Here is a 13,848-nt window from a genome sequence, read left to right on the forward strand (position 1 = left end):
CAAGATGTATGGGACATTGAAAGAAACCTTGCCCTTAGCTGTCTTCCTCAGTGCCTGACCAGGATACCCAAATGCCCTCTCAAAGTCCCTGCAGAACGCGATTCACTGTTCCAAGTTCTTCATTCCTTCCCTGTAACAGAATAACAGACCCCAGCTTTTTGTGATTCTGCACTGCTTCCCACTGGAGTAGCCAGAGAACATTTCTCCACTTCACTGAGTTGGCCATGGCCATGGGACTTTCTTAGGGCAATGCAATGTTAGTGGACACCATATGAGCAGAGGTGTTACATTTTCACTTGGCTTTTCATACTCCTGTGACCTGCCTTGAGATCTCATGCTCCAGACAGCCATTCACTTTGGGCCCCAGAATAAAGGTATGTAGAACAAACTTGAATCTGACCTGGCCTGGACCCTGGCTCGGCCAAGCCTGGCCAGCCTGGATCAGTTGAACTTCCGTCAGCCTGTAGACCAGTGAACGTGGAATGTTTGTTGTTGTAAGCCACTGCGATTTTAAGGTTTTGGTTATGCTGGAAAAATTAACTGTCAAGGAGCCCCATAAAAAGTTAATCTTGGGGCTCCTGGGTGGCTCAATCGGTTAGGCATCTGACTTCCGCTCATGGTTTGTAAGTTCAAGTCCTGGGTCGGGCTCTGTGCTGATGGCTCGGAGCCTGGAGCCTGCTTCGGATTCTGTATCTCCCTCTCTCTCTCTGCTCCACCCCCACTTGCACTCTGTCTCTGTCTCTCAAAAATGAATAAATGTTTTAAAAAAGTTAATCTCAAAGCAGAGAGCACCTAAGTCAGGGTCTTAGGGCTGCTGAAGGCCACACTGTGGATGAGCAATATGGAGCCCAGAGGGGAAGAGATGTACCTGAGGTCACAGAGTCAAGACCAGAGTCTAGGTTTGCAGGGCTCCAGCCAGTACTTTTTTATGCCCAGACATCCAGCAGCCAAGCAGCATAGAGCAAGCTCTGAGGCCTGGAGCTGCCGGCATTTTAATTTGGGCAGCAGGGAGAGTAAAAGAAGGGATGAGGTGGGCAGCGGGGAGAGTAAAAGAAGGGACGAGGCAGAGGCCAGAAGTGCTAGTTGGGAAATCACAGGCTACCAGTAGCAGGGGAGGGGACCGAGTGGCTTTCTCTCACCTCCCTGATTAGCTAAGTCTGGGAATCCTGCAGTCTGTGAATTTCCTGCTCGGCTACCACACCAATTCCCAGAAATCATTCTGATGGTAAGCCCGATTCCTGGAGGCCCTCAAGCGCTCTGTGCAGATTTTCCAGGCACCATTTGTACAGTGTGCCCTCCAGCTGCTCCTGCTGTCTGGCTTTTTATGGCTGTTGTTATATCCAAAATACTTCAGACCATTAGGGAGGAGAAGGAGCCTTGAGTGAGAGGCAAAGTGGGGAGGGAGCCCAGGTGCCTCCTTCTTTTCTGGCTCTAAGACATGCATCCAGATGTGAGTGTGAGTACATGTGTGTGCGTGCACATGCCCCTATGACTCCCACGGTACAGGGACATGGCAGGTGCATGAACTCCACCTGTCGGGTGAGGGCGCCACAGTCCAGCAGAGCCAAACCCCAGGTTGCTCACAGGGAGGAGGAGGAAGCCTGAGGTCAGCTGGGAAGACGTTAGCCCTTCTCCCATCCTTTATCCTCATTTCCTTTCCTCAGCCTCCCGCTCCTTCCTCCTTTCTTCATCCTCCTTGCCTTCTCCTCCCCCACGTACATTTTGTCTTCCCTTCCCTTCCCCCACTCCCTCTCCCTCCCCCATCTCATTTCTTCTTTATATGCCTTACAAGCAAGAGGTGAGCTCCTCTAGGGACCCAGGGCCCAACAGATGTCAGTCCTTGCTTTGTGGAGCTTACTTTCCAGAAGAGACAACATGTAATAACTAAATACAGAAATGAATCTATAATCCTAAACTATGATAAAGTCAGGGGAGAAGAGGGTGATCCAATGGGAGGGGATTCCAGGGGAGCTGGTTTAGACTGGGAGGGCATGAGAAGGCTTCTAAGGTGGGGAGTATTCAACCCTGTGTTTGAAGGATAGGCCAGGGAAGAACCAAGTGGGAACCAGGGATCTGGATGAAAAGAATGCTGGGTAGCGGCTCCAGTCTGTGTGAAGGAACGTCCTTGGTGTGCTCAGGATGTGGAGTGGAGGCTGCAGTGACCATTGATTGACTGTGGCCTTGACAGCAAGCGGGCAGCTGTACACAGATGAGAGGCGCAGACAGGGATTCTGTGGTTTATCTTAAGTGCAATGGGAGGCCACCAATGTCTTCTAAGCACAGGATTGCCATGATCCAGTTTTACACTGTAAAGAGATGAGTTCAGCACCTAAGGGGGATATGGTGGGGAGGGAAGCCAGAGGTTTAGAATTTCATCATGGCAGGTCAGGTGGAAGGTGAGGGGTGCTGTTGGTTAGGCAGCAGGATGTTCATGGAGCCCCCAGCCCCACACTCCCATCACCCAGCGACCCTCCCCATTCAGGCAGCTGAACCAGAAGCACCTGCTGCTGGAGGGGAGGTTCCAGGGTGGAGCTGGAGAAGGACATCATATCCTTGGTCTTTGGGTCAAAGAGCCAAGACTCAGGCAAGCAATAGAAAGACAGAGAAGGAAACGAGATTAGGCTGGACCAGGTGGGGAAGACGGACAGATGCAGAGGAAGTAAGAAAGTTGATAATAACTGTTTTATACCCATGTAGCTCACATAAAGAGAAGACAAAAGTCCTCCCCCCTCCTCAGTTTGTGGGGAATCTTAGAGCAAAGGAGATTTGTCCTAGTCCCACATGGGACCCACGAAAGCAAACAGGGTCTTAGAGTCCCTAGCACTGCAGCGGCCTGATACAGGGGTCTCAGGGCTCCCCAGTGCTACCAATCCTGGGAGAAAGGTACCTCCAGCCCACTTTGAATATAAGGATCTGCAAATGCATGAGTCCCTTCCAACATCCCTGAGACTTGTATTTAAACCCAGGACTTGGGGCCCATTGGAAGGAGGACCAGACTGGGAATAGGAGACTCAGCTTCAAACCCAACTCTGCCCCATTCCGGAGAGGGGATTGTCTTGGAAATCACTTGACCTCCCTGAATCTCAGTCTTACCCTCTAAAGATGGGGCCAATGAGCCTGACTTCCTTATGGGGATGGTGGAGAATTAAAAGAAGTAAATACATGGGAAAACTATGTGATTCCGTGCTCAAAGAGGTATTCTGTTTGGAGGGACAAAAGCTTCCATCCTGCTGGCCTCATTAATTTCATCTTCTGAGAGTTCTAGCAGCTTCCTTCCCTTGATCTGATTCTATTTCCTATAACTTCCACCTATTGACTCTGCTTCTGCCTTCTGGGTGACACAGAGCGAGCCCCACCCCTTGTGCCCCAACAGCCCACATGTAGAACCCCCAGAAACTTCTTGTCTCCTGGTTGAACCAGCTTAGTCTCTCTAGCAATTCCTCTTAGGGCCCTGCATTTGACGGTCCCTCTCCTGGGGACATGTTCCTATTTGCTAATGTCCTAAGAATGTGGTGTCCAGGGGACCACAGGTCAGCTCATTGGGACCACAGTTTTGCTGCTATTTCTCTAGCCAGTGGTCCAAAGCCTCTAGCTGGAGTCCAGGATGGACTCTGTGAACACAAGTTGCCCAAGACTGGTGTGGACTGAGAGCTGCAAGGCAGAGCCCCATGACAGGTGGCTGTCTCCATTGCTTCCCCCATCTGGGAGCTGTTGGCATCATTGTCACTGTTACCACCACCACACAGAAAATGCAAGAGAAAAATATAACTATGGCCACTTCCCAAGGGAAAGAGCAAGCACTGTCCAAAGACTGTATCTGAATCCTTCAGGGAGATCTTAATTCAGCTAGAAGAGGGTGTGGGTGAGAAGAGGCTCTGGCCTGGAAATCAGGGTGGGAACGGAGGGAAGGGAGGCTGGGGTTAGAGGAGATGGAGCTCTGGTTCTAGCAGGTGGCCACCAGGGTGAGTTTCCTCCCTCCCACGCACCCTCCGGGTTCTGTTTCTTCCCGATGTTTTCATCCCCTCAGATTCCCCCAGGAGGCCATGCCTGAGTAGAGAGCACCCACAGAGCATTAGGAGCTCTCCTCCACCTTCTGGGTCTTTGTTTCCACTCTGTCACGTGAGCCTTGTTGGCCTGCTGCCTAAACTCTCTCGGGTTCTCGGGGCGCCTGGGTGGCTCAGTCGGTTGAGTGTCCGACTTCAGCTCAGGTCACGATCTCACGGTCTGTGAGTTCGAGCCCCACATCGGGCTCTGGGCTGATGGCCCAGAGCCTGGAGCCTGCTTCTGATTCTGTGTCTCCCTCTCTCTCTTCTCCTCCCCCGTTCATGCTCTGTCTCTCTCTGTCTCAAAAATAAATAAATGTTAAAAAAAAAAATTTAAACTCTCTCGGGTTCTTCTATGCCACTGTGTCTTATGATCCTAATTAGTGCTCCTCCTGGCCAGAAGCACCTTGATTTTTCAGCACAATGCTCCGTCACCCCCACTGGGCCAAACCAGTGCTGGGGACTCAGTGTGTGTCCAGCACATGCTGGTCAAACCACTGCCCCAAGGAAGAGGTCTGCTGTTCTCACATCCCACACCTTCCCTGCTCAGCACCACTCCAGCTGGTAGGGAGGAAACCGATAGAGAAACTGGGGATGAAACTATAATGCACCACGATCTAAAGATGCAATGTGTAGTAGGCAAGGTGGTCCTCAGATCCTCCAGACCCTACTCTGGGGCGCTGTGCCTCCTTTAGAGGCGACTTGCCTTTCCTGGGTATGTCTCCTCTTCCCTCTCAGCAAGTACCCCAGGATTTGTCAGTTGCAATGTGGTGAACTCAGCCATTTGCTCATTCATTCATTTTCTGAGCACCTAGTAATGTGCCAGGCACTGTGCTACATACTGGAGATAAAAGGTGGCTAAGATCCTTCTTCTGGTCTCCAATCACTTCACAGTTGAGCAAGAAGCAGCACAGACCAGGTTAATACTGGAATCAGCATCATCACAGTGGAGCAGTTCCAGGCTCATGGTGGGGGCCTCTTTAAGGACTTAGCCTTGAACTCAGCTTGGGGAGTGGGGGATTGCAAAGTGCCTGCTGAGCTCCTCTGTGTATGGCAGCACCCAGCCTGATCCTCGCAGGCTGGAAAGACCCGAAGAGAACTGAGCGGAGGGACTTGGATGTTCTGGGCCGCCCAGCTCTAAGCCTCCGTGATTCTAAGAGAGGGATGGTGCCAGCTTGCCAGATGTGGGAGCTGGGTTCTAAAAAGCATTCAATAGAAGCGAAATAAATTGGAAACCGCTGCTCCCCTTGTCCTCCTGGCGTCTCGAGAGCGGTCTTTTATCCTTCCTTCTGTTGACCAAATGAGCTCCCGCTTCCAATCTGGCCCCTGGGTCCACTGCCCAATGGCAAATATTTCTGCCCTGGAACAGCTAGTTGGCGGGAGCTGAGAAGACTAATAACATCGCCTGACAGTCCTTCATGGTTTTCCCTAAATATTCTTTCCTACACAAAAAAAGTTTAATAAAAATGTGGATTAAAGCAGAGACCGGGAGTGGGAAATCAATGGCATTCTCATAGCGGTGTTATTGTAATACATTCTGCACCTGTGCTGCTTGCCCAGGGGAGTCAGGAGTGCAGGAAGAAGGGGACAGAAGCATCCTGGACAAGGAACACTGTGCCTGAGACAGGAGGGAGTGAGCATGAACATCCCTAGGCTGCCAGGGAATCAGGGAATGCTATGTCCTAGGTTTGCATGGGGTCTAGAATCTCCTTGGCTAGTGTGATTGATAATCTGGTCTGTGTAACTGCTTTATTATTATAGGCACATTAATTGTTCCACATGCAAAGGAATAGTGTATGTTGTCCCTCACCTCCAAACTATTATCTTCAGTTAAAAAAAAAAGAATTGGTTTTCAACGTGGAATACTAACTTAGCAGCACAAAGCATGCTAATTATACGGGACTTTCTCTACTATTCATTAAAGTGGTCCCCAAAGTGCCTCTAATTGGGCTCATTTTGCTCCCTATCTGTCCATTTTATTCCTGAATGCATTGGAAACAGTTAAAAACTGCTGTATTTAAAAGTTCTCTGTAATTCAGGGGCGCCTGGGTGGCTCAGTTGGTTAAGCGTCTGACTCTTGATTTTGGCTCAGGTCATGATCTTACGGTTTGTGGGATGGAGCCCCGCATCTAGCTCTGCACCGATGGTGCTTGGGGTTCTCTCTCTCCCCCTGTCTCTTTGCCCCTTCCCTGCACATTCTCTCTCTCTCTCTCTCTCTCTCTCTCTCTCTCCAAATAAATAAACATTTTTTTAAGTTCTCTGTAATTCAGACTTCTTATAGTTCAGACCAGGGATTTCACTCCCAATCCATTTTTGCATATTACCGAGGGTTTCTAAATGGACCCTGTTGTGTGTGTGTGTGTGGGGGGCCATTCAAGGAAAATACTGCCATTCTCAAAGATGAAAGGGGTCTTCTCTCTGGGGCTACTCCTGGGGTGGAGAGCCACTTCCATATATGCAATCTCCAGCGAAGGCTCTTGCAGCACCAGCAGGCACAGAAGGTACTGTTTGCCCGACGTGAAATGATAAATATGGATTAGATCCGTGCAAGCTGCAGGATCAATTATGGGAACATGCAGCTAAATCAGCCTCCAACTGCCTGAGTGTCAGAGTTTCTGCAGGAGATTATGAGTCCACTGGGTTCCTGAGGGCTTAGGTGTGTGTGTGTGTGTGTGTGTGTGTGCTCATTTGGTGTGCACACACACCTGAGTGTGTGAACCTCTGTCTGTGTGAGTGTGAGTTTGTATGTGAGTACATGTGTGTGCGTGTGTGTGTGTATGTGTGTCAGTTACAGCAGTGGGACAGATAGTGCCTAGCAGACATGAGAAGAGAGTTCTAGGTCCGCTCTGCTTCCAATTAGTATTTTGGCTTTGGGGAAATTATCTTTCTCCTCTGTGAGCCTCATTTCCCCATCCATAGAATTGATAGGTTTTGGGGCGCCTGGGTGGCTCAGTCAGTTGAGCAGCCGACTTCGGCTCAGGTCATGATCTCGCTGTCTGTGGGTTTGAGCCCCACGTTGGGCTCTGTGCTGACAGCTCAGAGCCTGGAGCCTGCTTCCGATTCTGTGTCTCCCTCTCTCTCTGCCCCTTCCCTGTTTGCTCTCTGTCTCTCTCTCTCAAAAATAATAAACATTAGGAAAAAAAAAGAATGAACAGGTTTTTTGGGGGGCGGGATGTTTTTCATACTGGAGCCCCACCTCTGAAAAGTCTGACTTCAAAGGCCTGGGATGGGGCTTGGGTCTTTCTAGAAAGGTCCAAGATGAGTCTAATGTGGCCTCCTCGGATCCCCTGGCTCTCCAGCCTGTCACTGTGCTCTGTGCTCACCAGTGAGGACCCCTTGGGTAGGATGCCCTGTGCTTTTCACCTGAGGGTCCTGGAGTCTGCTGTGATTTTATTTGTTCCACTCCTGGCCTCCCCCACGTACGGATGTGCACATTAATCCTGAGCACCCCTCTGGGCTCCGGGAGGATGGTATGTCACTCCAGAGGAGTGCCATGTGGCGGGTAAAGCTAGCGTGACCCGAGGGCTAAGGCAAGAGTTCCAGTGGCTAGCTACAAACGCTTTTTGTCACCACTGCTTTCCATACCCTCCCCACTGCCCCCCTACCTGCTTCATTCTCCCCTCCTTCCTTCTGTCAACACCCCAGAAGCTCCTGTGGGCAGAACCTTCATGATATAAATAACCAAAGGTTCTGGAGGGAGGCCAGTCTTGATTCTAAGCCTGACTGGTTATGGCACTGCGTGCTGTTTGTACCCCTGGGGCACCCTCCCATTTGGCTTTGGGCAACTATCCACCTCCCGTCCACTCCTTTTAGACACTGCCTGCTGCCTGCAGGGCCAGGATTCATTCCAGCTTGTGGTAGAGACCATTTATCAAACGGGTTTCCTTTTCTTCCTGGCCACACAGCTAGACGACACATTTCCAGACATCCTTGCAATTAGACAAAGCTAGGTGATGAAGTTGTGGCCTCTGGAATGTGGGCAGAATGATATTGCCCACTCCCAGATGTGGCCCCCCAAGATGCCCGTGTGACCCTCTACTCTTCCTCACAGGCTATCTGCTGGGTGTCGAGGGCCAGGTCAACTTTGGAAGCCCCCTGTATCACCCTGGGTCCCTGAGTGCTTCTCTTTTCCCCTGCCTTTAAAGATGCTGATTACTCTTTATGTGGAGTGCAGAATAAACATCTGTTGACCCAAATCACTGAGATTTGGGAGTTTACCTTTTATAGCAACTAACAGTACCTAAGCCAATATATTAACCCATATAGCCAGGTCAACGTAACCTGTTTATGCCAGGGGAAGGATGTAGAATCTAGTCAGGCTTCTTATGGGACTTGACTCTAGTGGTTAAGCGGGGCCACGTCTGGGTTTAGCCATGTAAGTGGCCCCATTTCTTCACTTTGCTATGCGTTTCTTTTCCCTCTTGTCCATTTCTCCTTCTGTCTACTCTTCTGTGTCCTGGGCCAGGTCAGCCAAGTCCCAGTAGACCCAACAGGGCCATGCTACATGGAATACCTTTCCCAGGGGCTGCAACTGACCGCATGCAGCCTCCCTCGCAGTTACCTGCGCCACTGTGTGAGGGTCGTGATCCTTCCAAGTGACGTGTAATCACATGTGCCATTGTCCTGGAGTCCTGATTTGGCTCCGGAGTCAGGGGAGGGGAAGATTTCGAGGCTATCCCCTTCTCAGATGCCTGCTTCAAGGGAACGCCCTTACAGCAATCTGACTTCCCCCACCCCCAGCCGCTCCCACCACCACCAGGGCTACCTAACTAAACCCCAGGTGCACATTGACCCAGAGCTCTGTGGATGGCTGGTGTCCCTGTTGCCATGGCAACCAGTCACCACAAAGGATGACAATGGTAACTTCGTTCCTGCTGGGCGGGCAGAGAACAGCCTGGCACGTGGAGGAGAGGATGGGGCTTCTGGAGATGGGGGTGGGGGGACGTGGAGTCAGGGGAAGGGCTGGCGTGGGAATTTTAAAAACGCATTTCAGGCTCGGTCCCTTCCGGCTCCCTTTCTGCAACACCAAGAGGTAATGGGAAAGGGCTCTCAGAGCCCTGGAAGGATTCTAGAGTGCACTTAAGAGGAAAAAATACCGAAGAGAAAGATGCAGGGTAGAAGGTGCAGGAAAGAGAAGGGGTAAGCTTCATTCCACAGGTATTTCCTGGTCTGGTCCTAGTGCTGGAGCTACAGCAGTGAGTCTAAGTGAACAGCATTCCTACCCTGTGCACATGGAGGTGGTGCTCTCCTGGTGGCCTCTGTACAGCAAATGGTGCCCCTTGGCTTTGTGCACTGCAGCAGCTGGAAAATAGCAGTGGCCACATATGCCAGGTAGAGATAAGAGCTAAAGGAAGAGAAACATAAAGCAGGCTCAGTGAGGTCAAAAGTATCTGAGCAGAGAGCCAATTAGCTATTTCATATGAGGAGAACAGAGAAGGGAGTAAGGAAGAGGTGACATTTGATCAGGGACCTACAGGGAGTGAGAGCATGAGCCCTGCGGCCACGTCAGGGGAGGCAGAGGGACCAGCCTGTGCAAAGGTCCTGAGACAAGGGAGGCCCATGTGGCTGAAGCACAGAGAGCAAGAGCAGGAGGAGAATCAGAGGGCTTGTTGTTGGGAGATGCAGTTTTTGGACTCTGAGTGAGTGGGGGAGCCTCTGGGGTTTCTCCCTCAGAAGAGAGATGGGATCTGAAAGCTGTGAGCAGGTCTGGCTGGCTGCTGTGCAAAAATGAGAGCACAGGGCTGCAAGGGTGGATGTGGGGAGAAGCAGGGGTCCAGGGTGAGACGGTGGGATGGGGTGGTAGCCTCGAAGGGGTTGGGAACTGCCAGATTCTGGACATATTTCAAAGAGGGGTCTACCAGGAAGAATGAAGATGAAAGGCTTGAATGAAGGATTTTGGCTTGAGCAACTGGGTGGCAGAGTGGAAAAGGGAGAGGGGCCAAGAATCTGAGCTGTCTTCTCTGGAGGAGTGCTGGGGCTCACCAAGCCTCCCTTGGGAGGGTGGGAAGGAAGCCATCAGCAGTCCAGGCCTTCCCCACCCAGAGCACCAGCAAGGGCCACGCTTTGGGCTCCATGCCTGCTCTGGACAGAATGTCACCTTCCCTTTGCCTGCCTGCTTGTGGCCCTGGGACGGGCCGTCCTGCTTTGGGAGCCTGTGTCCAATCCCTCCCTCCCAGACATCCCACCATGTGGCTTTGGCCAAACATCTCTCACTTCCCTTACCTGCTTCCTCGCACATCTGCCCCTGCACACCAGCCAGTGGTCTTCCGGGAACATTGACAATCAGGCCTCAGCAGCTCTGAGCCCTAGACCTGGTGGTCTGCAGCACCCTAGCACTGCCCCCCACCCCCAGTGATGCCCTATTATCTGGAGAATCTTCCAAAGAAAGAAGCCTCACACATGCTCTGAGCCAGAGCCATCTCTCTTCCACTCCAGCCCCCTCCTGATCCAACGACCTCACTGTTCCCCCTGTATTTCCTGCTTGGTTGGCTTGTGGCTCAACCTTAAGCTCTGTGTACATGGGGATGGGGATCCCAGCGAGTCTGGAGAATGGCCTTCCCCTCCCCCTCTCCTTGCCTTTTGTTTCCCATACCCCCCCGAAGCAGCAACGCCCTTCATGAGCACAGCATCCCCTAGTTCTGAACCTAATCCCACGCATACTAGGTTTTTAATCACGGTTTTAACGTTTGCTTGTTTATTTCGTTTGTTTTTTGCAAGTTTATAGTCATGATCTTATTGACTCTATCCATTCTGTTACCAGGCAAACAGGGCAGATATCAAGGTTCCCCCTTTACAGATAACGAGGCTCCTCCTCAGCTTCAGTTTCTTCTTCTCTGCAACCAGAGGGTTCACTTAGATGATCTCTCTTGCCCCTTCAGCTCTGATTTCCTACAACTGTAAGATATACACACATAGAGGAGAAACCACCCCCCACACGCACCAGAGCAGATGGGCACATGTGTGCACACGGACACGACTCTTTGTTAAGTGTGTGGTGTGCAGTCCAAATGGTACTGGTTCTTTCCAGAAAGAGGCCTTCTTGGATACCCTGTGGGCAGTCTTCGCCTTCCTGACAAGGCACTCGAGGGGAGTTGAACTAAATAATTTCTAAAATCGCTGACACTAGGTTCTCCAAATTCTGACATTTCATCCTCGCTTGTCCTGGAGGCACCAAGGCCTTAGTCTAGCACCAGAATTCATCAAAGGCTGACATTTCCACATCTGTAATAGGCTCTAAGCATGCAAGAAGAAATAAGAAATGCAAGTCCACAAGCCAGCCAGGGAGAAAAAAGGGGACAGATGGCTGTTAACCTGTGAGACATTGGCTCTTCACTTCTTCTCCCTGGGCAGTTTTCTTTTAGCAACCCCCCTTGAGGCCCACCCCATCTTTTATACATACTGTTTCTCCCCTGGACTCACCCTGCAGAAACTCTGCTCTTGCCTTGCACTTATACTCTTTGAGAACCTACTAGATCTAACTCCTGAATATACAGAAGGAAGAGAATAGGGAATAAACTGCACATACTCTGTGTCAGAAACCAACTCACATTGGTCAAGCCAGTGGAAATGGTCAGTACCGCCAGTCAAGGTCACGAGGCTCAGAAGGGTAGAGAAAGAGCCAACGGAGGGAAAGAAGCCAGAGGGTTTGTCATGAGGTAAGAGCATGAGGATGACTTTATGAGATGTGTCCCCACCACAGAAGAACAAGCTGGATCATAAGGCTGTGTGGATAAAATCTCCAATGGCCTGACACAGAACTTACAATTCCTTGGTAGTCATTGCTTCTTCTTTGAAGTCTGTGAAGACCTCTGTTGAGATCAAAATGGTTGCAGGTGGAGTAGCAAAGCTACACACCATGGCTTCTTTCTTAACCCCTCGTATGGATTTGTCAATAGTTTTTTAAGCCATCTCACAGGATCTTGATAAGATGGGATATAGGATAGATAATATTAAGGTAGAGGAAAAGGTGTGGATAAAGAGTATTTCAAAGGCATGTTGCATGTATTAAATTTTGAGGAAGAAAAAGAAAGAGGGAAACATCAAGGAAAGAAAAACAAATTATAAGCAGCATCCAGAATGAGGCAAAGCCAGGAGCCCGGGTCCTGAGACTGTCCAGTCCCGTCACCTGCAGTGTGGCCTGTTGGACTATTATCTGGGTCTCATTTTCCTCACCCACGAAATGAGGGGTTGGGCAACATGACCTCAAAAGTTGTTTCCAGCACTGGTTCCATCCAGTGTTAAGACCAGCTTTATCCCTACAATTATTGGAATCCCAGCAACAAAAGAGTTATTTGTATTTGTGTAGAACTTTGTAGTTTGTAAAATGTCTTCACACTCATTATCCCACCTGTTTCTTGTAGAAGCAAAGCTTAAGTCATGTATGTATAAGTGATAGGTCCATTTTACAGAGCAGGGACGTGTCACTTCTGTGGGGACCAGGATTGTTATCTCTGCATGCACCTAGAATGTTGTTAGATCCAACACTTGTTGACAGATTTAAATTTGTGAGCTGACACCCCTTTGAGATGCTTGAATAAAAAGGTTTGATCTGCAGGAAGTGACAAAACTCTGTGGCTGTCTGTCCAGACATATCTTCCACCCCTCCACCATGTCACCTTGCCTGCAGGACCCTCTGGGCATCCTCCACAATATGTGAGGTTTGGTGACAACAAAGAGGCATGTTACCACTGTGATTTATTGGGGACAGCCAACAGGTGTCCTCTGGGTTGATGGGAATGAGGCTCTGAGACAACAGAAGAGTCTGGCTCCCCTACCAGACTTGTCATGAGATCTCAGCTGTGTTGATCTGCCCCTCTAACCAGCGGTGAGATCATTCTTTCCTAGGCACCTGCCCATGTCCACAGGGCTGTTGTCTAACTCCTATGAGTCTAGGGGTAGGAGAGGACTTTCCAGAGTGTAAGCTGCTCTACTGGTATGAAAGATGCCGGAGGAGTCTGGTGTTGCCATAGAGGAGAGGGGAGAGGAAGATGAGAGAAAGGAAGGAAGGGGGAGGAGGAGAGGACAAGAGGGAGCAGAAAGGGAGATGACAGAGAGGAGGAGGTGGAAACCAGAAAAGGGAGGGGAGAAGGATGAAATCAAAGACCAGGAAAAGAGGAAAAGGGGAAGGGAGGGGAGGACAGGAGGGAGAAGAGGGTGTTTTTAAATCTGCTCCCTGGGGTTGGGTGGGTCCTAACCACCTAATGAAGACACTGCAGGGTCAACACTGGAGGCTGATGCTTTAAGGAGGGCAAACAAGGCAGATGTAGGGGTGAGGCACCAAGAAAGGGCAAAGGAACCACTCTACTCTTACCCACTCCCCCTTCCTTCTCTTGCTATTTCAAAGTTGTTTTGTTTCCTCTGTGCAGTTTCCAGGGCACAGAAAGAACTTGTGCATTCAATTAATCCCCCTTTAATTCTCTACCGTCACTTTCCTGGAAGTTTAAATAAGAAAAACTGTTTTCTAACTGATTATGAACCTGCACTCCGCAAACAAAATAAATCATGTCACAGTCATTCCTCCGCCTTTGTGTTGATGATTAGGAGAAAGGGGGAGGGGGAGACAGAGGGAGAGGGATGGAGAGGAGGAGAAACACCCAGCCCTACCAGGGAAAGCACACCAGCCTCACGGTTGGCTAGAGCAGGGAGAAGCTCAGAGCTCCCAGACTTGGCGCTTGAGTCTAAATTTAGAACCGATTTGTAGATAAGTTGGAGGGAGTTCAGAGAAGAACCACCAAAACAATTAGAGGGATGCAGCTTAATTGGCCCAGCTTGGCTAAGAACTGCCAGGCAGGGAGCATTAGCCAGT

At 50.3% G+C, this 13,848-nt stretch overlaps 1 long non-coding RNA gene across 1 annotated transcript; it reads right to left on the reverse strand.

Annotated features, from left to right (window-relative positions):
• Positions 1–1,854: 1,854 nt before the first annotated feature.
• Positions 1,855–8,908, reverse strand: LOC125926815 (uncharacterized). Its single transcript, XR_007459174.1, has 2 exons — positions 8,605–8,908; positions 1,855–2,329 (listed from the first exon to the last, which is right to left on the reverse strand). It is a non-coding gene; the product is annotated as an uncharacterized LOC125926815 (long non-coding RNA).
• Positions 8,909–13,848: the final 4,940 nt, after the last annotated feature.

The sequence above is a fragment of the Panthera uncia genome, chromosome E1, assembly GCF_023721935.1.
Source record: "Panthera uncia isolate 11264 chromosome E1, Puncia_PCG_1.0, whole genome shotgun sequence".
NCBI lineage: Eukaryota > Metazoa > Chordata > Mammalia > Carnivora > Felidae > Panthera > Panthera uncia.